We start from the raw sequence: 27828 nt of genomic DNA, 5'->3' as shown, positions 1-27828 counted from the left end.
TTTTCTTTTCTGCCATTTCGTCCTCGCAGTACTTTGCGTACCGCAGGACCTCGTCTACCTTTTTGGAGTGCCAACAGATTTTGTTATCTTTTATCCACTGGCAAATTTCAGGTCTTAAACCGTTTACAAACCTGTAAATAAAGTGCGTCATATCCTTCATCTCGATGTTATCTATACCACTGTAGGTTTTAAACACCTGCAACAGCCTTTCATAATAGGAGTGCACTGTCTCATCTCTTTCCTGCGTTGTTCTATCTATCCTGGTCCAATCAGTTTCCTTTGCGGGCACCTTTTCTTTCAAGTGCTGAATTACCTGCTCATACTTTCTCATGACTTCCTTCGAAGGTTCCCCTGTTTCTTTATCTCTTGTGTACTCTTCACTAGGCCAGGCTATGGCTATTTTACACTCGGTCCATAGATCGACCGGGACCACAATGTCGAAAAACCCATCCAGGTCTTTCCACAGGCATTTTTGCACCTTTACGAACCTTTCCACTTGCCGGTACCATTCAACCGGCTTCTCGCGCAGTTTCGGAAAATCGTTAGTAAAGGACACAATATCCTGTCTGGACCACGGAACGTGCACATACCTCCCACCGGGTACTTCCCGCATGGGGCATAACGTTTCGGGCTTGTCTACTTCTCTCAGAGGGAACTCAGGGGTAGCTTGTCTGGATCGGGCCTCATCTTTCTTTCGTGCCCACCTCGTTTTCCACCTTTCCACGTCTCCCCATTTTTGCAAAACTGCAAGCAACTCTTTAATCTGCAACTTCCTCCCTGACACATTCAAGTTCTCTAAATCCTTGTCTGAGAACTCAGCTCGGTATGGTTTCTGCAAGGGCTTCGATCTGGATATATCTATCCCCATACTAACTGCGGTGTCTGTCAGTTTTTCGTGGAGCACCCTAGTACTCCGGGTAAGGCTTTTACACATAAACAGCAATTCTTCTTCAGAATAAGTATTCAATCTGTCTAATCCCACATTTCCTGCCATTAATTCCTCTATTTCTACTCTCAGTGTGTAGAGTTCTAAAGGTTTCGTTTGCGGAGCCTGTTTTTCTAATTCACGACTCCAATTTTCAATTTCTTCCGGCGTTACCAAAGAGACACTCCTGGTACCCGTTGCTGATTCTAATTTAATTTCTTTCGCATCAAAAGGATTATGCCTCTTCTGCACTCCCTTCCCGGTCTGTTTGTTTGGCAGGTCCAAGAACGCAACTTCAGACTCACACTCACTGGACTGATCATCTATCAGTAGGGGCTCTTGCCTCGGCGGGGCCATTACTGGGTTCATAACTGGAGGGTTCGGATTTCCCTGACTATTCCCATATAGCGGAACCACTGGTCCAATAGTTACTGGAATAGTCAGAGCTTCAGGACTGGTATTTAACTGGGAGATTTTCTGAATTATTTCTGTTCTCTGTCTAGCTAGAACTTCTTGCTCCCTTTCTTCCAGTATCCTTCCTAATGTTCGTTCAGGCATTATCTGTGGGGTCAGTTGAGGCGTAAAACTCGGGGCAGTAGGATGCGTTTCACTCGGTCCCCCACCATAATTTGGTTTCGGGAACAAAGTTCCTGTCCCAAATGACCTGCGCTCCTCCCCATATGGAGGCTGCAAAAAGGGCACTCCTGAACCTACTGGCTTTTCTTCGTTCTCATAAAGTGGTCTGGGGAAGAAGGCTCTTTCACGGGAATATTTTTCCTCCGGGCTCGCGGGCATACTGGGATATATATTTCGTACCTCCGCCGGTCCGGGATTCTCAAAATAGGGCAACACCTGGCCACCTCCCCCCCTACATAGGGATCTGTCCTCCTCCTTAATAGAGGGACGCTGGAGATTCTCTCCTGCACTGGAAGGTCGGGCTCCCTCATTATAAGGGGGCGGACTTCTCGTAAAGATGTCATCTAACAATTCATCATCTGACTCCCCATGGGCTCCCCAATGCTTACTCTTTTCTGTCCTTTTCTCTCCCACAGAAGGGTTACTTGCTGGCATCATGGGAAACAGACCCTCAACAATCATGCTCTGCCTCCATTGTTTCATCCTCTTATCCCTGGTCTCTTGTTTCAGCCTGGGGTACCACTTAGTCAGACCTTTGTCCATTCGGGGTTTCTCTCTTTCAAAAGCCTCAATCTCCCATTCCTCTAATGCCTCATACTGCGTTAATCTTGGTCTAGGATGTAATTCATTCATTCGGGTTCTCAAATTAAATAAAATTCTGCCATTGAAAGTACCATCTAACGGAAAAGCCAATACCCCGTCATCTTTTGTGTACTTTACCCAATTCTCCAACCACACACAGGTGTTGTACCCTCGGTCAAACATCATGAATGAGGCGGGAGTATTCGGTGGCGGGATAGTAACGCCCTCTCTAGACTTAATCGGTTTGTCCGTTTTGAAATAATTCTTTACCCTATTTACAAGGGACATCTTTCTCTTAACTCCATACATAATATCGTATCTATTGGCTTTCCACTGATCCCTTTCAAACCCTTGGTTTCTCGGATCGGGTCTAGTCTCTGGACAATATGAGTGCCACATACGATTTCTACGCTTAACTCTGTTTACAAAGTCACCTCCAATCAGAACGCGTCTTGTAATTCCGTGCAACCAATGCGGTGCGCGCGTTCAAATAATTTCGGCCAATGGGTGCGCGGCCCCTTCGTGAGACAGTTCTCACTCCTCGGCGCTTCACCCCTCCTTTACAATTCCAGCCCCGCTACCCGCCCGCTGTTTCTACCAATCCCAGCGCGGCACGGAGTGACGTCAGAGACGCTTCGCGACTGACTCCCTCCCTTCACAAGGTAACGGAAACTTTCTTTCCTTTTAAAGTGCTCAGTGCTAGGTTATTTTACAACAAATACACATTCGCCACAGTGCTCAAGTGTCTAGACAGAAAGATTTCTTTTACTGCAAGTAAACTACTTCCATTTACTTTTCACGCGCTGCGGGCAGATCTCTTCCGCCTACCCTTCACTCTAGCATTGGTGAACCTGTTATTCCCCTAAACTCATCCACTTCTCCGGGATATATCCGAGTCTAAGGTTTCCCAGCGGACACCTCTGCTTTCACCCTAGCTCAGAGGAACCTGCTACTCTTCCGATGTGACCCTTACTAGGTTACGCCACTATGGGAATTTTGCCAATGAACCTCGTTACTGACATTTATTCACACATGTATTCAGAAAACCCTAGTTAGTGCTTCCCGGTTATCCTAACCTGCACCTAAATTTCCTTAAGCCTGTGACCTCAGGACAATGGATTCTATTCACCACTTGCCCTTTCAATTCCCCGGGGAGTTCGGACAACAAGAAACAATTCGGTTTACAAACGCACGGATTAGTACATATAACAATATAAGAACAAGAATAATAATGATACAACAATTCATGAATTTTCAGCAGCGTATTCACAAGAGAGTGATCGGGTCCCTCGGAACAGCCGCTCTTATAGCAGCAATAATGTACTAGCAGCTACCGACTTAACTAGTCTAACTAGTCCTACCTAACCTTTAGCTAGTCCCTAACCATCCTCTGATCTACCAGAAAACTGATAGAGCGCGCGAGGTCACCCAGCCAATGATTCCGCCATTTCCGGCTTCAGGGCCCATATACTTTCAATTCACACTACTCATTGACAGGGCGACTTCACGGGCTGCTACCAATTGTGTGTGTTCCCTACCGTTATTACTCAGAGTACCCGACTTACCATCCACCGACACGGGTACCTATGACTTCAACGGATCAGGGGCCTAGCTGTAAAAGGAAAGGCAGCAAATGCAAATTCAAATGACATTCAATACTGTTGTAAAATGACCACGGACAACTGGAAGTTTTAAAATGTTTATCTAAAGTTCGTTTTCATCAAGCATCAAACTTACAAGAATAAGGCAATCAATAACCAAGGTAATGAAAAGTACATAACTATAGAGAAATAAAGTCAGGGTAATCATTAAATGCAAATATGAGATGCAACAAGAAAACTATGCATTCAAGGCAAAAACTCTTTAGAAAATTTAAGTAAGGCCGTTCTAGACCATATCAGAAAATGACAAACTGCAATGCAAAATATGATTTCTAAAAGGTAGGGTAACATGGGAACGTATCAGAAAATATGCAAATGACTTTACGTTTCAACAGTTTGCGGAAAAAGCATGGAAAAATCAACATATGCAAGGTGTGTCTTTATTAAAGCAAAAGACAGAAATATAGAAAGGTGCAAGTTTAAAAGAACTTAGAGCAGTATTTACCTAGACTGGTGTGGAAACCAAACCCTGGCCACTGGTCAGTTAAGGACAGGAAACCCTCAAGGAAGGATACCCCTCAAAGGACAGCAGGTGCAGAATGGACACCCAGGACAGGACAGGATACCCTCAGATTAGGAATCAGGATAGGACCTCAGGACAGGACAGCAAACCCTCAGGACAGGACCGCTCAGGACAGGACCGCTCAGGACAGGACCGCACCCGCAGTTTGGAAGCAACGCCTGCGCTCCACCCTCTCTGCGGCTATCGATCAAGACCCCGATTGGGTCAGCGAACTCCCAGCAAAATGCTTCGCCAGCACTTTAAGGTTCAGTAAAACCTTAGTCTATGGTCAATTTCGGACAGAGTGCTCCGCAGCGCTCTGTATCTTCAGTCACCTATTGAGTACGATGGGTCAGTGACAGGTCAGCTAAACCAGACAAGTCGGACAAATTCCCTAGGTGAGCCCAGGGTAGATATACTGTTTTGGGACAGGGTACCACCCCCCAAATGTTGCAAAGTGTCAGAATCCCCAATTTCGATTGGTCCTAAGGTAGGATTTGGGTAACACACCAATCATAACACACTATTTGGATGCTTCATTTACATATCTGGGTACCGCCTAGCGAGATTGGGGTTCCCATGAGAAACTGCAGAGAAATACAATGACAATTGTACAATGTATCGGAGCAGGAACACATGACTCCGTTCAGCCGAGTTCGCAGGTCAGTTCTCAGGAGCATCTTGCCCATCACTGCCAGCTGGCTAAGTTCCATCAGCCAAGGTTGTCAGGTCCCCGGAAAGTCGCATATGCGCAGAAGGGACCTCCAAGATGGCTTTCGGTACAGACAGACCCCCATTCCCCGCGGTACATGAAAAGCAAGCGAAAACAAATTAATACATAGAAATAACATTATGAAAACACATCATTTGGTTTGTACTTTCAACTTATCATCATAAAATATACTTATGCAGTCTAAATGTTAGCTACACATACACATGAACAAGAGCGAACTGCACGAGCAGTACAAGCTATGTATTACGCATGCGCATTATTTTCCCTCCAACTCTGCAGACACGTCAGGACACGTGAGTGTGGCTGACGCATGCGCAGTAACTAAATACAAGCGGCGGCCATGTTTTAAGGACACGGATTAAATGCATTAGAAATACACATAGGCAAGCTTCATAATCCTTGCTTAAACTTAATATGAACGTTAGTAAAACATACAATTTATTACCTTGTTACACACAAACGAGGTTCATGAATACAGCAAGTCGCAAAATATGCGAAGCTTTGCTTCATCAGTATCTAACATTACACTTAGTGCTTCCGTCACATTTCTCCAATAGTCAGCAATTTTGGGGCAATGCCAAGCTAAATGAATGAAATCAGCCCCTTCCATTTTACACCTTTTGCATCTAGAGTCTGCAATCAAACCATATCTATTTAACCAGTGTGGTGTGTAGTACATTTGATGCAGGTACTTATAGTGAATTATTCTTAAATTTCCATTCGGGGTGAGCATATCAGTTAGCATACGAGGCCCTAGGGCAGTTAAGCGCTGCGAGGCCCTAGGGCAGTTATGCGCTATACAAATGCAATTTTTCATTTCATTTCATTTCATTTCATTTCATTTCATTTCATACATGTCGTGGACCATTCTTCCGTGGATAGCGGTTCAAGCATTACATCGTTCCATTTATGTCTCACTTTGTCAGTGTTACCCGCAATATCCTCTTGTAACCTAGCATATAGTCTAGATACTATGTGTGTCGCTGTAGGTGCCTGTCAGGGGGTCCCATGCTCAGCCCCGACAGGGCTAACTGATTGTCCGTCTCCTCAACAGGCGGATTACTACGGGCCCTTTAAGGATAGCCTTTGTGTACGTGACGGAGGCTTCGCATCTGGACCACCTGACTTTTCGGGCCTATCAGGAGTGGCCTCTCACCATATGAGGAGAGACCCGGAAGACGCTGTGTCTCCGTCGTGGGAGGAGGAAGTGAGACGCCAGGAGAACCACGCGACCGGGAGGACGGAAAGCACCGCAGGGACGGATTCCTTGGAAGTGGACGACACCAGGAGCAGAGAAGGTGCCGGACCGATCACAGAAGAGGAGCGGACGGAGGCAGCTGTAAAGCCAGGAGGCCAACGACACCGCGTTTCGCCCAGCCACGCAAAGGAGGACGCGTGGCTCTCCCAGGTGCGTGCTCGTTTGGGTTCTTTGTTAAACTTTAAGAAGGGAGGGACCGGATAAGGGACCGTGCAAGCACCGGGGCACCTCGTTTAGCAAAGCCGTGTATAGCTCCCTGAATGTGGTGGTGGTTTTTGCTTTATCCCTCACACCCTCCCTATTCCAAGAGTTTCTAGTAAACGGAACAACCCACTAAAAGCCACATTGTTTTCTTTTCTTCCATGTGCTGGAGCGTCCCGGACCCCGACCCAGGAAGTGCCCCGAGGATCACAAACCTACCACCGACCCCGTGTCTGACTGAAAGACTTTGTTTTGTTGTTCTACAGTCTGTAAACCGCAATAAACTAGATAAACAGTCGCCCTCTAGTCTTGGCTCCTTCCCTTCTTGTGACCGAAAGGTGACAAGTGGCGAGCCAGCCAGGAGACATTCCATCTGATTTAAACAAGATGGAGACCTTACTAAATCAATTGAGCGAAGGCCAGTCCAAGCTAGAGTGGGCAATGAACCGTTCTAACGAACAAGCGGACAGTGACAGAGCTACTTTCACTGCGTCCATACAGACACAGGCTGATCACCTTACTAAACTCTCAGAGGGACAAACGCAGCTGTTGGCTGTTTTGGGTCAAAGTCGAGCCGCACACCCACCCGGGGCAGTCGTGCCGCTCCAAAAATATGTTCCCGGAGACGACCCTGTTTCCTTCTTCCTCAATTTCGAAAGGGCAGCCCGCGCTAGTTCCTGGCCGGGTGAGAGATGGCCCTTTTATCTAGCTCCTCTCCTTACCGGAGAAGCCCAGGCAGCCTATCAGTTGGCCAATAAGGACGGTACGGCGACCTATGGACACGTGAAACAAATAATCCTTGATAGACTGGGAGTCGATGATGAGACTCATCGTTTACAATTTCGACAGGAGAGGGGATCCCCAACCGATGCTCCTAAAACTCTCTTCTATAAGCTGAAAGATGCAGCAGATAGGTGGTTAAAACCACAAGAGGGGAATATCGAGAATGTTATGAATAAAATTTATTTGGAACAATTTCTTGAAGCCTTACCCTATGGCACCCAAAGGTGGCTCCGACAGCACGCAGGGTTGTCGTTAGAACACGCCATTGAAATGGCTAATTCCTATGCAAGAGCCCAAACCAGGCCTGTCTTCCGAGATTCTGAAAAACCTGTTGTGAACAAAAACTTTACGAAAACTGAGAAAAAACCCTACAAACCTCAAAACGAGCCTCCTCCTATAAAACCAAAACCTTTGAAGCCCGAGCCACCAGTCTTTACAAGTCCTCAGTGTTATGAATGCGGCGAGTGGGGACATATTGCCAAGTACTGCCGTAAAAAGAAAGAGAAGGAGGAAGAGCCCATGGAGGTGGGGTATGCTCCGCGTGCCCTCTTGTATGCACAAGAGACTGGTCCAGCCTTTTATGTAAGTGTCTTGGTAGACGGTAAGAGAACCCGTGCCCTGTTGGACTCTGGTTGTCGCCATTCGGTGATCCAGAAAAACGCCCTGAATAGTTCCTCTTTACTCTTAGACCGTAGTGTACGGATAAAATGTGTACACGGGGACATACGTACTTACTCCCTAGCCAGGATCACCATAACAACAGAAAAAGGAACCCATGTACAGTGTGAAGTAGGAGTCCTTCCTAATCTACCAGAACCACTCATTATAGGTACAGACAATAAGTGGTTTTCTACCCTGATGACAGAAGTGTTAGAGAAACAAGGTAGAGGCGGGGTCAGAGAGGGCCTGTTAGCGGAAGAACCTTGGTCCACCGATACCAACTTTAGAGCTGCACAGCTAAATGATGCCTCATTGTCCTCTGCCTGGCAAAAAGCACAGGATAATAAGAATCAGAATCCCCCTACTTATCCCTGTTTCATTGAACAAAACGGTCTTCTGTACAGAGTAGGGCAGAATCAGGACACTCCACAGCTACTAGTTCCTACCCTGTTCCGTGAGCAAGTAATGTTTTATGCTCATGCACATCTGTTGGCCGGTCATTCTGGTGCCGAAAAGACCACTAATTCCATCATTGAGCATTTCTATTGGCCCGGGGTGTATGCACAAGTGAAGAAGTACTGCCAGGAATGCCAGATTTGTCAGAAGAGGAATCCTTACATTCCACCTAAGGTTCCCCTTGTTCCACTACCAATCATAGGGAAACCTTTTGAAAGGATAGGGGTAGACATCATAGGCCCTTTACCGAAATCACATAGGGGTTACCAATACGTTCTGGTAATAGTTGACTATGCGACACGTTATCCAGAGGCGTTCCCATTACGAGCAGCTACCACTAGCGCCATTTCCCAAAAACTGGTTGAGTTGTTTGCACGGATGGGATTCCCTAAAGATCTTATAACCGACCAAGGGACACCGTTCGTGTCTCGCCTCATGAAACAAGTGTGTAAGCTCCTCAATGTGAAACATCTGCGTACCTCTGTGTACCATCCACAAACCGATGGTCTGGTTGAACGTTACAACGGGTTGATCAAAACCACTCTAAAGAAACTTTTGACAGGAGATGGTAAACAGTGGGATCAACTTCTACCGTTGGCACTGTATGTGTTAAGAAGCCAGTTCCAAACCAGTTTAGGGACTTCCCCCTTTGAGTTACTGTTTGGCAGGAAACCCCGTACCTTGTTAGAAATAACCAGGGATAGTTGGGAAAAGACAAGCTCAAAAGATGCTGAAGAATTGTTGGACTATTCCCAGCAGCTGAAATCCCGGTTACACAAGCTAAGGACCCTGTCCTATGAAACCCTAGAGAAAGCTCAAGACAGACAAAAGACCTTTTATGATAAAGGCAAGAAGTGGAGAGAGTTGGACATAGGTGATTGGGCTCTGGTCCTTCTTCCAACTTCTACTCACAAGCTTCGGAAGGAGTGGCAAGGACCTTTCCAGGTCGTCAGGAAAATAGGTAGGACCACATATGCGCTGAAACTATCTCCCTCCCGAACCCAGATTTACCACATTAATATATTGAAGAAGTGGTTGGGTACCCCTCCGAGGCCTCATGTCTCAGTGTCACTAGCAACACCGCCTGCTCATACCATCGAGCATGCTGTTGTAAATGACGACCTTACAGATCCTAAGAGGTGTGAACTGAAGGCGCTGATGCTAACCCACCAGGCTATATTCTCGGACCAGCCAGGTCGAACTACCTTGGCTGAACACCATATCCCGACAGCTCCGGGGGTAGTTGTAAAACAGAAACCATATAGGGTCCCCGAAGCGCGAAGATCAGTGATAAAAGAGGAGGTACATAAAATGTTAGAAGCAGGGATTATAGTCCCCTCTAAAAGCAATTGGTCTTCCCCAGTGGTATTGGTGCCAAAGCCTGACGGGAGTAAGAGGTTTTGCATTGACTTCAGAGCAGTGAACAAAGTGTCAAAACAAGACGGGTATCCTTTACCCAGGGTAGATGAGCTGATAGAACGCCTTGGGGAGGCTCAATACATAACAACCATTGACCTCACCAAAGGATATTGGCAGGTGCCTCTTTCCCCCAAAGATCAGGAAAAGACAGCGTTCACCACCCCTGATGGTCTCTTTCATTTCACTGTCTTGCCCTTTGGACTTCATGGGGCCCCTGCTACCTTCCAACGTCTTATGGACACTGTGTTGGCCCCTTATAGACACTTTGCGGCAGCCTACATAGACGACATTGTCATCCATAGTCCAGATTGGCAGACCCATCTACTTCACTTAAATCAAATCCTTACGGCTTTGGAAAAGGCAGGACTACACATAAATGCAAAGAAATCACGTTTTGCCTTCTCTCAAGTGAAGTACCTGGGCTACATGCTGGGTAACGGTCAGTTGTTTCCGCAACAAGAAAAAGTGAAGGCTATACAACAACAGGAGTTTCCTAAACATAGGCGAGATCTCCGGGCCTTTCTTGGTTTGGTTGGTTACTACCGACGGTTTATACCGCACTTTGCCACGCTCTCAGCCCCTTTGACGGATATGTTAAAGAAAACAGCCTCTTCTGTTCAGTTCAAGCAACCCTCTGCCCAAGCACAGTCTGCCTTTCAGGCATTGAAAGATGTTCTCTCCTCATCTCCAGTCCTGATTACACCTGACTTTGGCAAACCTTTCTATTTGCAAACGGATGCTTCCGGGGTGGGACTGGGGGCTGTTCTGTCTCAATTGGATCAAGAGGGGAGGGAACGTCCTATTCTGTACTTAAGCAGGAAACTTTTCCCCAGAGAGACTGTCTATCCTACCATAGAAAAAGAGTGCCTTGCGGTGAAATGGAGCATAGAGAGGCTGCATTATTATCTGGATGGTCGGCGTTTTACGCTGTACTCTGACCATGCCCCTTTGCAGTGGCTCCAGCGGAACAAAGGACGCAATGAGCGTATACTCCGTTGGTTTCTGTCCTTACAGCCGTACGACTTTGTAGTCTGTCACCGTCAGGGTACGGCTCAAACGAATGCTGACTACTTGTCCCGTTATCCACTTTCCCCCGAACGGGAAAAGTCTAGGGGAGGGATTTGTCAGGGGGTCCCATGCTCAGCCCCGACAGGGCTAACTGATTGTCCGTCTCCTCAACAGGCGGATTACTACGGGCCCTTTAAGGATAGCCTTTGTGTACGTGACGGAGGCTTCGCATCTGGACCACCTGACTTTTCGGGCCTATCAGGAGTGGCCTCTCACCATATGAGGAGAGACCCGGAAGACGCTGTGTCTCCGTCGTGGGAGGAGGAAGTGAGACGCCAGGAGAACCACGCGACCGGGAGGACGGAAAGCACCGCAGGGACGGATTCCTTGGAAGTGGACGACACCAGGAGCAGAGAAGGTGCCGGACCGATCACAGAAGAGGAGCGGACGGAGGCAGCTGTAAAGCCAGGAGGCCAACGACACCGCGTTTCGCCCAGCCACGCAAAGGAGGACGCGTGGCTCTCCCAGGTGCGTGCTCGTTTGGGTTCTTTGTTAAACTTTAAGAAGGGAGGGACCGGATAAGGGACCGTGCAAGCACCGGGGCACCTCGTTTAGCAAAGCCGTGTATAGCTCCCTGAATGTGGTGGTGGTTTTTGCTTTATCCCTCACACCCTCCCTATTCCAAGAGTTTCTAGTAAACGGAACAACCCACTAAAAGCCACATTGTTTTCTTTTCTTCCATGTGCTGGAGCGTCCCGGACCCCGACCCAGGAAGTGCCCCGAGGATCACAAACCTACCACCGACCCCGTGTCTGACTGAAAGACTTTGTTTTGTTGTTCTACAGTCTGTAACCCGCAATAAACTAGATAAACAGTCGCCCTCTAGTCTTGGCTCCTTCCCTTCTTGTGACCGAAAGGTGACAGTGCCATTAATAGAAACTGCAGTGAGAGCAGTTGTTGAGGTTCCTCGGGGTACATTGTGTAGAGTTCTTTCATCGCCCTCTGTAACCGGTAGTATGTGAAATTGAACAATAGTGTCGGGTTACTGATATAACTCAACGATTCCACCGTCTTAAACCGCCCCTCTTCATAGAGATCACCCATTTTATCTATTCCTGCTCGTTGCAGCAATTCCATGCCCACTACCTCTTGGGTGACCGAGAGCTCCGGGTGATGTGCCAATGGCATGGCAGGAGCATATAATGGGAGCTTGCCCGCCTTTTTGCCCATCAGGTACCAGGCTGTGTTGGTGGCGTCTATAGTATTTATGTCCCGGGTATGCAATGGCTGACGTTTGTGTTGTAGTATGGCCGATAAGGGAATGGGGTAGGCATCTCCTGTCTCAACCGCAATATGCGACATGAACGGTATTTCATGATACCAGAAGTGTGCAAATTGCGCCTGCGCGCATAGATAATAAACATAGAGATCCGGTACCCTGAAGCCTCCCTGTGCATAAGGCAACGTTAATGTTTGTAATTCCAACGTAGCTTGCTTGCCCGCCCAAATGAGGTTCAGGGCCAATTTGTTTATATTCCGGAACACTTCTGCAGGCGGTTTAATGGGAATGTTGTTGAATAAATAGAGGAATTAGGGCAGAAGCACCATTTTTACTATGGCAGTTCTATCCGCTAATGAAAGTGGCAACTTGTTCCATCTGTTAATTTTCCCTTCCAGCTCCGAAATGACCCTCCCATAATTTGTACGGATGACCAGTTCAGGGTCTCGGTGATACCAGATGCCTAAATATCTCGTGGGTTCTTCCCGCCATTCCAGCGGGTATTCTAATGTGAATGGAGTAGTGCTGTCTGATAACGCCAGTATTTGAGACTTGGCCCAGTTAATTTGCAGACCAGAGTGCTGGCCAAATGTAATGTATTCCCGCATTAAGGGGTTGAGGTTTTGGGCGGGGTCTTTTACATATAGCACCATATCGTCCGCATATAGGGATATGTGCAGGGGTCGTGTTGGGAACTGGAGTGCCGAATAATGATGATGTTGTCTAATCTTGCATGCTAGTGGTTCTACCACCAACGCGAACAGCAGTGGGGACAGGGGGCATCCCTGTCTGGTCCCTCTGCCTATCACTATTGGATCCGAGACATAGCCATTTACCTTTATTCGGGCTGAGAGGTCCGTGTACAGCATTGATATCCATTGTATAAACATTATCGGAAAACCCATGCGTCTTAATACTGCATGCAAATACTCCCATTCAATCGTGTCGAAGGCCTTCGCGGCGTCTAACAGGATCGCCGCGGTTTTGGTCTCAGGTGATAAGTAATGGGATAGCGCAAAGAGAGGTCTTGTATTGTGCATTGTGGACCTCTCAGGTATAAAACCTGACTGATATGGTCTGACTAATGACGGCATCAATGGCTTAAGTCGCGTGGCCAGCAAACTCGCAATAATCTTGGTGTTTACGTTAATAAGTGACAATGGCCTATATGAGTCGCAGGCTTCTGGATCTTTTCCCGGCTTCAGCAGTGCTATCAGCATCGCTTCACGAAGAGACGCCGGGAGGATTTGCTTTTCATGCGCATCACCTTACATTTCTACCAGGCGTGGGGCCAGCAGATCTGCAAACGCCTTGTAAAACTCACCAGTGAAGCCATCCAGTCCTGGTGCTTTGCCGTTAGGGAGGGCCTTAATGATATCAGTCACTTCCTCAACCGTGACAGGGCTGGATAAGTATTCTCTATGCCTATCTGATAACCATGCAAAAAAGGATAAAAACATCATATGAAAATTCGGACTATTGTGATCGTGTACATTAATATGCCTTTCACTCAGTATATGCAAAAATAAACACTTGTGCAGAACATCTGCTGGGCTGGAGAGGTTCATCTGCCTCATAGCTCTCATGTTCTGTTTACCTCTCAGAAAGTTGATTTATGAGGGAAGTTATCAACAGTAAGTAACTCAGCCCGCTGGCAGGAGCTGAGCTGCAGTTGTGTGGGAGGGAGGGGGTCGAGTCTCTGGCTGGTGCAATCGGACGCAATGTAACAGGCCTGTGATTTTCAGCTTCCCACTTCATGCAGAGGATGTGGTCTGGTGGATAAAGTGTTAGCTGTGACACCAGGACACCTAAGTTATGATCCTGGCTTCCATGTGTTAAACATAACTGTGTGATTCTGGAAAAATAACTTCCTAGCAGTGCTATTGGACACACAGCGCTGCGAGGCCTCCGGGTGGTTATGCGCTATATAAGTGGAATTTTTCATTTCATTTTTTTTCATTACAATGGAGAAAGAATGAAAAAGAAAAAGATGAAAAAACATCAAAAAAAGGAGAAAGCAGGAACCTACAAGTGAGCGATAAAGGTGCAAGGACTGTCCGAAAGTCTGTTAAAGAGGCATGAGGTTTACTCCAGATTATGCAGCCTTGGAACTGTGAGGGCTGGTGCCGGGCACAGGATTCTGAGCAACACTTTAGGCATCAATACTGATTCTTCAACTTATTAAGCAAACACAAGGGGATGATGGATGGAGCGCTGAAACCTTTCAGACTCTCGCCCCCAGTCAGAAATCTAGGTGGAATACATTATCGTTCTTTAGTTCACTTCACCACCCCAGTTCTGACCCAGCCATATGCAAATCAGTCTTTACCCTGTTCCTCATGGAAACAGTCCAGACTGAACTGCCAAGCCAGGTCTTCCCTGGAACAGAAACAAGCATCTTGGGACCGGTTTCGGGGTAACACCACTCATCAGTCGGGCTGGCTTGAATCCACCGGCAAAGTGAGCAAGGGACCCACGTCTGCGTATAGCCTGACAACTTAGGGGGAACTAACATGGGCGTCCGCAGGGGGGGGCAAGAGGGGGCGCTTGCCCCCCCCCTGGATCTAGGCCCGATTCCCAAGGCGATTCAGAAGTGGAAAAGCAGGCCCACATACCTGGGCCGACTTTCCTGCTGGGGCAACACCTGAAAGGCTGCTACAGCCCGAGTGTGACTCTCAGCAGGTCACCGAGTCAGCCGTTCCATTGTCATGGGCAGAATGATAATGGCCCGGAAGAGGAGACACAGCAGGGAGCATCTCCTCCATCCCAGGCCTCAGGAGAAGAGATTGAGTCCTTGGGGAGCTGCTGATGCTTTCCAGCAGCACAATTAACAAGTCTTAGGCAGGGGACGTGATCTTTAGTCCCTCACAGCAGGCCACATGATCGGATAAAAAGGTATGGGGCGCGGGTGGGGCGTTTGGTGAGCGGGGCTAGTCTAATGAATATCTGTGAAATATGTTTAAATTCAGTGGGCCCTCTTTTAGTATTTAATTTGAGCCGATTGTGTCCTGTGCTCGACACTGCACTCAATTGTTAACACCGCAACTTATGGAAGGCTGCTGCAGGGTAGCGCTGTCTGCCTAATTCAGATATGAGCACAATAATTGTTTATTAATTCTACCTACATTAGAAAGACTTATACCTGCAACCCAAGCCATTCTTACAGATTTGAGCCGGGGCCTGGAATATTCGGAATTGTCACATTGGTGACAGTGTGATAGATAGGGGTTGTCATTGGCAGTGCTGGCAGGAACAATGTGTATCCCAAGCACTTCTTATTTATTTTCATATTAAGCACTGCCCGCTTTGCATTCTGCAGTGAGCCCCATCACTTTGACAGTCAAAGGGATTTGGAGCACCCTGCTGACACGTCACAGCTGAATTACCTCATGCATCATGGTCGATGTGGTTCAGTGTTACTCGCTTCACACAGTTCTCACAGTTTGTTGGCCAGTGCCAGTACTAGTATTCTTTTCAAGTGTATCCCCAGACACGTGTTTCTAGATTCCTCTTTCATCAGTGGGGAAAATGAAAGAGGAATCTAGAAACACGTGTCTGGAGATACACTTGAAAAGAATACTGGTACTGGCACTGGCCAACAAACTGTGAGAACTGTGTGTGAAGCGAGTAACACTGAACCACATCGACCATGATGCATGAGGTAATTCAGCTGTGACGTGTCAGCAGGGTGCTCCAAATCCCTTTGAGCCCCATCACTTTGAGTTAGATCACGGAATGCGCTTTACTACTAATAGTCGGATTTAAAAGGAACCAATCCTTCCAGGGGAAAGGAGATCAATTTTATTTGAAAGTCACAATTCAAATACCAGGATCGCAAGACCGACTCTCATGTCAACAAATACTTATGTGGGAGTAAAGGAAACTACCACACCATCTATTTGATAGTTTTTGAGGTGAATATAGTACATGCAAAGCAGGACGCTGATAATGACATAGTTAACATAACAATGTATAGTAACTGGGCCAGTATTTCTATTGTTCGCATAATAAGATGATATACATTACAGACATAACTGCTTGAACCATAACTATCCCCCCCCCTCTATGAAACCTATGTTGGAAATGTCTACCACTTTAAAAGAAAACTCTACTCCAGTCAAAGCAGCAGCTACGTTTGACCATTAGAAGGAGAGGCAACTTGTGCAGCTCATCTCTGGTAACTCATCTCTGGCTCCTTTTTGGAGGTATTGGAAAGTCTCAGTGTTATGAAGATATTGGAATAACGTGACAACACAGGTTGCACTTAATCCGTTTGAGCAATGTGGAGTGTGCTGTACACAGCTGAGAGTGAAAAAAAATCCAGAAAAAACACTGAAGACTGAAATAACTACATTGAAAGAACAATATGACTAAAAATGGAGAGAAAAAATGAAAATTCGATTTTGACCATGTTGTAGTGAAAAATCTTATTAACCCTCCATGTTGAGACCAAGGGAGACTTAAGAGCAGAGGAGAGATAAAGAGAGAGACAGAGCCAAAAGGAAAAATAAGAGACGGAGTGGGGAGTAGAGACAAACGGAAATGGGGGAGAGGAAAGAGGGAGAAATGATTGACGAGAGAAGATAGGAAAAGAGGCGAGAGGGGAGGGACATAATTATAGATAAGTACAAGGAGAGAGGGGGAAATGAAAGAGGGAAACAGCCAAGTAAAAGATGAAGTGAGAACAGACTAAGTGGAGAGAAGGTTAGAGCAAGAGATTGGTAAAGATAGGGTAGGAAACGAAAGTGGAGAAGGGCGATGGCAAGGGGAGTAAAAAGAATAGTGAATGACAACGCAAAGGATGGATGCAGAAGAGGATTATTAGAAGTTTCCTGGTCAGTATTAATAAGGAAAGGATGAATCAAGGCCTCACACACACTTCTTAGTTCTAACTTTCAGCAGCCTACAGCATGATTTAGAGGTTGGTGATACCTTGAGGAAGTGCCAAATCAGGAGTAGAATCAAAGAAATATGGCACTATCACTTCAGGAAAAGGATAGTTCGGTAAAAGAAATGCCACATGTGGAGTCTCAACGGTATCCAACAACTCCTCCAGAAATAGGTGGATTTTCCATTTCACTCAACAATAAACTTTCTTTTGATCGAATGCCTAATAAAGGTTGAACAAGGTCTTTCCACTTTCCTAACCTTTAGAAGCAGGCAGAACGGAAAGCACTCACAGGGACAGGAATCTATTTAATGTCTACAGAGAAGGGTCTTTTGCAAATGACAAGGTTTGATAAAGCAGGTAGTTGGCATGAGAAGACATAACTGAAGAACAGGAGAATTTTCAATACCGGAAAAAGAACTGACGAAAATCTCAAAGAAGAGGACGCCGCTCTGCGGTCCGCGCTACCGCTCCCGAACCAGGACCGCTCTTTGAATCTACCCGTATCCCCTGCCAGAACAGAATCGACTGCCCTGAGAGTCCAATTGCCCCACTATTTTAAGGGTCCCCCCCTCTGTCCTTCTCTGACGGGTGACCGACTCGACCTACAAAGCATGCGAAGACCTAATTTGAACCCTTGAGACCTCTGATCTGGACCTTAAAATCCTGGGGCGGCCTTTTGAATTAGAACGACCCACAGAAGTCTACAAAGAGCATCTACTCAGAACGGAACCTTTGTATAATAAGGGAATTTCTCTGCCCGTGGAATTCCTGGCTCCTATACCCTCTCAGCCTACGACCACCAATCTCACGGGCCCTCTGGAAATTGGAAGCGCCCCCCAGGGAAAAAAAACAACCGGAGGATGTACCACAAATCTGCATAGTTATTTCCTTGAAGCAGAATCAGTTACTCCACGAATCTTGACCTTTCTATGTAACCTTCCCACATAGTGTGAAAAATTGTGTACCTGTCCCTGCCCCCCCTGGCCCTCCTCGCCCTGATGAAGGGGCAGCCTAATTAGGCTCAGCATCGAAACGCGCGTTGGCGTGACCCACATGGATGGCATCTATGTAGCTCATGTTTTACCATCTTGTTTACCTTGTATTGCCTCCATGTTATAACTTCAGCTCTAGCGACTATTGGAAAATCTTTTCTGCAGGCTGCCATGTATCTCTATAATTGTCTATGTATGAATGTTTAAATATTGTATTGATTGAGGTTGTGAGTGAGAGTATCTGCAGTGGATGACTGTGGGAGTGTGTGGGACTTGAATAAATGTATGTTACTTTAAATCTCTTATGACACACTGTATATTAGATCCAAAATCAATTGGCGTTTTACATGTTTTTCTAAGCACCTATGTGGAATTTTCTATATCAAGTCTAGCTTAATCAATGATAAATAAAATACATATTTTTCCATAAAAAAGGTGTATGGACCCTATGTGATTCTGGGTCAGCTCTGATATGTAACCTCTTGTCACCCATTGTTTGAGTGTAAGGATCCCCTAGTGGGACCTTGAAATCGACCCTGGCAGGGTTTCCTTCTTTTCTATTCAGCTGTAAATCTCAAAGAAGCAATAGGAATTTGGAGAGTGGGGACTAAGGACATAGGAGATAGAAATAGAATGAAGTATAGAGTGTTTATGGGAGACAAGTGAGAAAGAGGGGTAAATTATAGACTAAGAGAGAGGGAGGGAAATAGTGCAGGGGCAATTGAAATGGGAAAATCAGGGTAACAACAGGAAGAGAGAGAGGAAAAGAGGGATGGATAATGAAAGAGATGGATAATGGGATAGAGTATGATAAAGGAGGGGTTGGTAGAATGAGAGAAAGACAGAGGGAGGAAGACAGAATGAAAAGTTGGTATGATATATGGTCAGACATTCAAAAACTTTGAAAATCTAATAGATGTGGTGATACGCCGTGGACTGGGTCATGACCTGCGCACGTCCCGCCTCACAGCTGCGGGCTGTAACTCGGTCCGTGGCACCTATTTCTGTACGCTGGGCATGCCGCAGCTCAGTGTGGCGCCCTGCAGTTTCTTTTCTGGGTGCAAAGACGCGCCATGAAGCACTTCTCTTTTCTCTTGGGGTACGCCGCCACTGTGGGCAGTGGCCATACAACCCTAAAAGCACCTGATCTCATCTGAAGTTAAGCAGGGTCGGGCCTGGTTAGTACCTGGATGGGAGACTGCCTGGGAAAACCAGGTGCTGTAGACTTATCTGAATCTTAGAGTGACCTTAATATGAGTTGCCTGCAGTCATGGTTAGGGGCTATTTTTTCGTGTTCCTTCCTTCCAAAATTCCTCTGTCTGGTTCCCAGAGTGCCTTGAGTACTGTTTTTTCTTCACCATTCCAAGATGGAGGTTTTATAACCTTCTTACTTTTTCTTCCTAAACCAAGATGGTGGTTCTCCTTTTCCTGTTGCGTCACTTCCTTGCTGTCCTTGTGTATATATAAGGGACTGGATTTCTCATGTTTCTTGTGTTGCAACACTCTTCACTCCTGTTGGTGCTCTTTTCTCCTGTTGATATCTATTCACTTCTGTTGGTGACACTTTTCTCCAGTTTGGTATTTTGGTCCTGTGGGTTCCTTCTTCTGCAATTCTCCTCTTCTTCGCAGGTCTGTCATCCCCTTGCTGACTATCCTCCTTTTCGTGTCCTGTTGCCTGGATTCTGGAGTCATCTCTTCCATCAGAGGTTTTTCCCTTCAGGGTGTTTTTTTTTAGTCTCGGAGCCTCCTTTGAGAAGACACTGTCTGCCCTGACGTTGACTTGTTAGCAGCACTGTGGCTACCAGAAAGGGTCGCTCCTACCTAAACAAGCAGACAACTCACTACTAGCACTTCAAGCACGTTGTTGCTTCTTCCATTAAGGGGGAGATGTGAATGCTGAGAGTTTCACCTCTACAGGGATGACAGCCAGAGGCTGGAAGGGAAAAAAAGCAATATCTCAGTAAAAACTTTGATGGCCTGAAAAGAGATGGGAGAAAGACCCAGGCCCAGTTAAGATAGGGTTTTGAGCATGGTGGGGAACATGAATTATGTGTGCATTGGTTAGCACAACTGGTGAGTTGCATTGGTTTTGCACATTTGGCAAAACCATAGCTCAGTTTTTAACTGTGTTTTATTGCCTATGTACATAGAAAGGGAGGATAAATAATTGTAAAGTCTGAATTATTTTATTAGGCCGGGTTGTGCAAAGTTGTCAGAGGGCTTGCTGCACCACACTTTTAAACTTCAATGCTTTGCAAAGTGCAAAGTGTAAAAGTAATTTTTTTTTAAACAAGAAAAACTGCAAAGAGATGTGTGGCAACAGAAACATAAAGCTAGAAGCAAAGCAGGGAAAATAAAGTAGGTCCCTCGTTGTTTGATACTTATGGTGTTCAAAATGTCAAAAGTTGACAATGTAAATACCTAAAATATCAGATCTTTGCAATATTTTGTACCCTGTCCATTCCCCATTCATGTTTGTAGCCCACCCATCGATGTTTGTGGCCCACCCATCGATGTTTGTGGCCCACCCATCGATGCTCGTGGCCCTCCCTGAGCAAGAATCATAGAACCGGGTCTGCCTGGATCGCCGGTCCGTCTGGTGCTGGCCCAGTGACAGTGTGGTATTAACATTCAGGCAGCGCACGTTGCTGTAGCGGACGCCCATGTGTTCTGAGCAGGGAGGCCATCAACATTCCTTTTACGGACGCCTTTGGTCCCCTTAATTTTCACAATTACAGCAGGCTGTGCTGTTACCCTGCGAGAAGGCCCAGGAGTTTAAACGTTCTCTCACATGGGGCCTCTCGCACTTCTCTATGAACTCTAGAGGCTGCAGCAGCCCCTTCCCGACCCCGGAGCAGACTGTGGATAGGCCCATTGTCATTCTGTCTGCTGCTGATCATCACATAAAGAATGACAATGGGCCAGCTGCCTTTAACGTGCCTTGCAGACATCTTACATGTGTTTTTTTTTTTTTAATTAAAGAGTGTCAGCAAACACCACCACAGCAGCGCGGACGCCGAGACACTCTGCTCTATGGGGGCTGGGTGATTCACAAAAAAGCCTCATTAACAAGTAAATGGTCTTTTAAAGACCTGTGAAGTACTCTGGTGCGGCTGTGTGTGTGCCTGGGAAGCTGGGGTGAAGTGACAGGGGGTGACAGACAGAGGGTGACAGACAGAGGGAGGGTGACAGAGGGAGGGTGACAGAGGGAGGGTGACAGAGGGAGGGTGACAGAGGGAGGGTGACAGAGGGAGGGAGACAGAGAGAGGGAGACAGAGAGAGGGAGACAGAGAGAGGGAGAGAGAGAGAGAGAGACGAACAGAGTGAATGAAACAGAGGGAGAGAGAGAGGGAGACAGAGAGGGAGGGAGACAGAGAGAGAGGGGGAGAAGGACAGAGACAGAAAGAGATAGAGACCGAGAGACAGATGGAGGCAGAGACAGGGACAGGGGAAGACAGGCAGAGACAGACGGAGAGGGAGACAGAGGGAGGGAAAAGGGGCAGACAAATAGAGGCAGAGACTAAGACTGGCAGAGAGCGAGACAGAGGGAGCGAGAGAGAGAGAGGGAGGGAGACAGAGGGTGACAGAGGGTGGGAGACAGAGAGAGCGAGAGAGGGAGACAGAGGGAGACAGAGTGAGAGGGAGACAGAGAGAGGGAGACAGAGAGAGGGAGACAGAGGGAGGGAGACAGAGGGAGAGGGTGACAGAGAGAGAGGGTGACAGAGAGAGAGGGAGACAGAGAGAGGGAGACAGAGGGAGACATAGAGAGGGAGACAGAGAGAGGGAGACAGAGGGAGGGAGACAGAGGGAGGGGGACAGAGAGAGGGGGACAGACAGAGGGAGACAGACAGAGGGAGACAGACAGAGGGAGACAGATAGAGGGAGACAGACAGAGGGAGGAAGACAGAGGGAGGGCAACAGAGGGAGACAGACAGGGGGAGGGAGAGAAAGGGAGGGAGACAGAGAGAGAGAGGGAGACAAGAGGGAGGGAGACAGAGGGAGGGAGGCAGAGGGAGGGAGACAGAGGGAGGGCGACAGACAGGTAGACAGACAGAGGGAGACAGACAGAGGGAGGCAGACAGAGGGAGGGAGACAGAGGGAGGGAGACAAAGGGAGAGAGGGAGACAAAGAGTGAGGGAGACAGAGGGAGGGAGACAAAGAGAGAGAGACAGAGGGAGGGAGACAGACAGAAGGAGACAGACAGAGGGCGACAGACAGAGGGAGACAGATAGAGGGAGACAGACAGAGGGAAGAGGGCAACAGAGGAGGCGGACAGAGGGAGGCGGACAGAGGGAGAGAGACAGAGGGAGAGGTAGAGAGGGAGGGAGACAGGGAGAGAGATGGAGGGAGACAGAGAGGGAGAGAGAGATAGACAGAGTGAGTGAGACAGAGGGAGACAGAGAGATGGAGAGGGAGAGATGGACAGAGATAGAGAGAGGGAGGGAGACAGATAGAGAGAGGGAGGGAGACAGTGAGAGAAGGAGGGAGACAGACAGAGAGAGAGAGAGAAAGAGAGAGAGAGAGAGAGAGAGAGAGAGAGAGAGAGAAAGAGAGAGAGAGAGAGAGAGAGAGAGAGAGAGAAAGAGAAAGATAGATGTGTGTATGCCGGGTCTGGTGGCTCAGTGGATGAAGACGGCCGCTGCCGGGTATGTGTTCAACCTCATGGTCATAGTTTTTTTTGTTGCTAGCCCCACCTCCTTCCCTCACTGACCCCGCCCCCACTGGTGCGACCTTCGGCCACAAACCACACTGTAAATTTGGCCCCTGAGAGAAAGTTTGTGAGTACCCATGCTCTAGAACCACATCAACCTGATTTAGAATGTTTTTGTTTTTTTCTGGCCATGTTTTGTTTTTCCCTCTGTTTTATTGTAGTTGCCAGGTCGTCTGCTGTGGCACCTCACAGGATTTTTCTCTTCCCCTTATGGGTTTCTTTGTTTATTTAAGCTCTTTGTCCTATTAGATTTTTTTTAATGTATTTAATACATGTGTTCAACCATGTCAGAGGATGGTGATGAAGTAAAAATTTTGCCCCCCCCCCCGGAAACATTTCTGCGGACGCCCATGGGAACTAAGCATAGACAAGGAGATGATGGCTGGAACACTGACATGTTTGAGACACTCACCCCCAGTTGCAGATCTGTTTTGAAACCATCATCGTTCACTTCACCACCTCAGTACTGACCCAGCCATTTGCAAATTTTTCTTGACCCTGTTCCTCATGGGAACACTCCAGGCCAAACTGTCAAGCCAGGTCTTCCCTAGAACGAAAACAAGCATCCTGGGACGGGTTTTGGGGTAACACCTCTCATCAGCCAGGCTAGCTTAAATCGAGTGGCAAAGTGAGCAAAGGACCCATGTCTGAGCTTACCCTGCCAACTTTGGGAGAACAAAGCAAACATCAGGAGATGATGGATGGAGCGCTGAATCTTTTCATACACACCCCCCCATTCACAGATCTGGGTTGAATCCAGCATCGTTCTTTAGCTTATTCACCACCCCAGTTCAGACCCAGCCATATGCAAATCAGTCTTGACCCTGTTCCTCATGGAAACAGTCCATACCGAATGTTTGATTAATTCAGCATTCCATCCATCATCTGTTCTTTTTGCATTTGTCCCCCTACGTGTGCAGGGTATGCCCAGGAGTGGGTCCCATGCTCGCTACACCATCAGATTCAAGCTAGCCTTGCTGATGAGGGGTGTTACCCCGAAACCGGTCCCAGGATACTTGTTTCTGGTCCAGGGAGGACATCACCAGGCAGTTCGGGCTAGATTGTTCGCATAGGGAGCAGGATCTAGACTGATTTGAATATGGCTGAGTCTAAACTGGTATGTCGTGGCATGCAAATAACCGATTAATTTAACCTAGATCTGTGTTTGGGGGTGAATACTTGATTAATTCAGCATTCCGTCCATCGTCTGTTTATATTTCTTTTGTCACTCTAAGTGGGAAGGGGATGCCCAAACATGGGTACTGTGCTCGTTATGCCACCAGATTCAAGCTAGCATGGCTGATGAGGGGTGTTACCCCGAAACCGGTCCCAGGATGTTTGTTTCCACTTTGCCTGGCAGTTCAGGCTGGAGTGTTCCCATGGGGAGCGATGTCAAATCGGATTTGCATATGGCTGGGTTTACCTGGAATGAAGTGGCGTGCAAAAAAACTATGGATTTAACCCAGATCTGTGACTGAAGTTGAATGTTTGAATGTTTGAATGTTTGATTAATTCAGTATTCTGTCCATCATCTGCTCTTGTTGCATCTTCAACAAATTAAGCACTGATTTCCATCAAACCATCAAGTTTGACAGTTTTAGGTAAGATAATTTCTCACTGCTGGAGAATTTTGTTTATATGTACATGGAGATGGACACATTGCATTGCAAGTGGAACTAAATTGTACAGTTTCATTTTATACTAAATCACAATAAACAAATCATTTGTAAATAGCACCTTTAGCAGCAGTAGTAACCTAGAAGAATGTAGTGTTAATAAATGAGGGCATTCTTCTTTTTGGTCTTGTAAATTTGATTGGTCGACTGAACAAGCACTCAGCAGTGTTTACTTAATTAACTTTGTATAGCAGCAAACATGATGTTGCAAATCCCTTACATTTGTGTCTGGATCTAAAGTTCACTAAAAATGTATCCAGGGGACTGTAACTTTCATCCAAGTGCAACTGTACTGTTGGTTGAAAGGTAAATAATGGCTGAAGGTGTCACTCAAACCATTCTGAAATGTATCTCATTACATAGCCATAACTAAATGGCTCCACTCATGGTAAAGTATCCTCAGTGTCACTCGTAAGACATTTGAACATCGCATATAAGCAGCCTGAAAACTTGACAGCTCTGTGAGGCAGAACTACAAAGGAGACAGAAAGCCCGTACTCCCAAACAAACAATGAGCCGCCTGCACCTGCTGAAATTAAAAGGGCGAGTGCGATTCAGTTGTGCTTCTCCTTGAAGGGAAACAGCATTTACTACACAGGCTGAGCCACATGTGCGTTTCCCTGCAAGCTAAACCACACTTTCCTTAACTACGCATATGCCTGGTTAAGGCAGTGCGCGGTCTAGCTGTAAATGGGGACTAGGTGTTCCTGGATGAGCCATCTCTGGCCGGATGGGGTCGGGCTGTCACCTACTGTACTTGCACTTCAAAGATACTGGCTCAGCCTACACACAAATGAATTTACACAAGCCTATTGTACCCCAAGACCGACTGAGACCAGGGCAGGGAGGCAGGATACTTCCGACACCTCTTTAGGGGGAAACTCCAGAAGCTGCTCCCACGTCAAAGAGTGAACCAGGTATAAAAAAGGGGCCCTCAGACCCACTCATCAGATCATTTCGGACCAGTGGCAGACTCATGAGAAGGACTGCTCTTCTACTCTGCTGCTCTGCTGCAAGAAGGACTGCCCAGCTGTTCTGCTGCTCATCTTCCCTGCTGCCTGTAGTGTCTTGCAAATTATATGGCAGAACCCCTCTGGCTCCTAACCAACTCCATAGAGCTGTGACATAGGTGTCAGAGCAGAGCATAATGAAACTTATTTTAGGATGTTTCGTTTGCAGATACATGCAGTAAAATAAAGACGTGTAATTCTAAGCTCCATGTGAGGCATAGTCATTGGCGAGCACTCAGGCTGGGGAGGACACTACAAATGGTGACGAGATCGGGGAGGATTAACTTGAAGAATGACTGTGCTCTCCCAGTTAGTTTGCTGTTTTTCAAGCACACTGCTTGTGTGTGCCACGTGTGTTTCTGTAAAAGTACAGAATTGACACTTCATGCATGTGGAGTCAAAGCGCAACTCCAGCCACTGTAAAGCAGGTGAAGACAACGGAAGCGTTGCAAAGAATCTAAACATCTATGGTTGAGAACCTGGTGGTCAGGTCAAACATAAAGGTACTACGCTGCCATGTAAGATAAATTTGTACATTATACGGAGTGCTAACGCTGAAGGCAGATTCAACCTGGTTTACGCATTGCCTACGTGGCTAATCATAACTTGCAAAATAATGCTGCAAACTGAAGTGCAGCAAGGCGGAGATAACCAGGTGTCAGAAAATGCAAATTGACATTTAGAAGAGAGGAAATAAACTAGTTACTGAATACACTAAAGAGAGTCATCGTACCACAGCACTTGGTGAAGATGACTCATGGAGAAGTGCTCAGTGTTGTGCTTACGGAGCAGTCCATATCTGAAGCGGTTCATTGGTAGCTGAGTGTGGCTTAGAACAGCTTCACAGGTTTTCGAAGAATAAAGATCCAAGAGCGACCCTCGGAATGGTGAGAATTTTCACATGGAACACTGAAGAGGTAACAGCAGTCACTGAGTTTTCAGATTCAGTCTTTCCTTCACCATCTCAATCAGAAGACTGATGAATCAAATGACGAAAGTGAGAAGAGTCTCTGGTAACAGACTTTCTAGTACGCTGGGCAGTCACCATATGTCCCTTTGGGGACACTACGTGGAAAGGTTCAGCATCATATGGAGCATCAGATTTCCTCCTTCGCGTTTGTCCGATGATCACCAGATCTCCTCTCTTAAACTGGATGTTCTCTGCATGTCGCTTATTGTCTGATAGGCTTTCATTTTCTGCTTTTAATCAAGTCCTTTGTATGAGTTGTGTTCTCATTTCCTTTTCTTTTGTTGATCCATTAAGTTCACTTGGTTGTCAATGCTCTCCAAAACATCAAAGTTGTAGGACTGTCAAATGTGGTCGAGTGAGGTGTTGAACTCTAGGCTGGAAAGGTGGAATTCAATACAGTTTTTTAACTGAGCCTGTCAAGAGTTGCACGCTGTACTGCTTTCTTTACGTACTCATAAAACGCTCAATGAGACAGTTGGCCTGAGAGGAGACTTACTGGATATGTCGGAAAAGACATATCCGAATGGAAGCAGACAGGAACACGGACAGGTAAGTGGGTCTAGGGCTGGTTTCGTTTTAAAGGGTTGGGTATCGGTTTTTAGAGCTCAAGGCAGGGTTGGGATGTTGGGCGTGATTTTGGGAAGGGGGCAGAGTTTCCGGTTTTAAGACTCTGGGCCGGGGGGGCGGGATGGGGTAGTTTTAAGGGCTGGGTTTGGGAGGGCTTAGTGGTGAGGGTAGGTTTTAGGGCTCAGGGTGAGGGGGGTCGGGGTATCTTTAAGGGCTGGGGAGGGAAGGGGTTTAGGCCTCAGAGTGGGGGTAGGGGTAGTTTTGAAGGCAGCGCAGGGTTATGTTTTAGGCCTCAGGATGGGGGTGAGGGTAGTTTTTTTTAAGGGGGCAGGGTATTAGGGCTCAGGGCAGGGGAGGGTAGGGGTAGTTGTAAGGGCAGAACGGGGTAGGTTTTAGGCCTCAGCACTGGGTGGGGTACGAGGTAGCGGAGATAGATGCTATGGGCGGGGGAAGGGTTGAGGTAGTGGTGGACTTAACAATGTACATTCCCTTACCAAACATGCCTTTACAGCCAAAATGCATGGTAAAGGCATGTGTGGTTAAGTCACATTCATGGGTCAGGCTGCGTTATAGAGGCACGTGTGGTTTAACCATTCGTGCCTCCATCATACAACCCTTGAATAATCTAGCCTCGGGGCAACATAAGTGAAGAAAGCAGTCCAGCATGCTTCAAAAGATAAAAACAAGGAAGTAATACAGCATTGCCCTAAGTTGTGAATCTACATGTGGAGTTGTGTGTGGTCATAGCTTCTCAGCTATAACAGTCAGACTGAAAAATGAAATTTGATGGGGAACGTCCCATACTACAGCTACCAGCCAAGAGCACTCCAATCTGTCTCCCTAGTTGTCTAACAGCCAATAACACAACCTGATCAGTGACAGGAACAGACAAGAAATAGAAATGGGGG

At 47.0% G+C, this 27828-nt stretch overlaps 1 long non-coding RNA gene and 1 pseudogene across 1 annotated transcript in view; both read left to right on the top strand.

Moving 5' to 3' along the window:
• Nucleotides 1-27828, top strand: part of LOC144818438 (uncharacterized) — a 170902-nt gene that overhangs the window by 125586 nt on the left and 17488 nt on the right. The gene's annotated exons all lie outside the window — the stretch shown is intronic.
• LOC144777279 (5S ribosomal RNA) lies at nucleotides 19102-19213 on the top strand (annotated as a pseudogene).

The sequence above is a fragment of the Lissotriton helveticus genome, chromosome 1_1 (genome assembly GCF_964261635.1).
Source record: "Lissotriton helveticus chromosome 1_1, aLisHel1.1, whole genome shotgun sequence".
Classification (NCBI taxonomy): domain Eukaryota; kingdom Metazoa; phylum Chordata; class Amphibia; order Caudata; family Salamandridae; genus Lissotriton; species Lissotriton helveticus.
The sequence above is the reverse complement of the archived record's forward strand: the minus strand, read 5'-3'. Positions and strand labels throughout refer to the sequence as shown.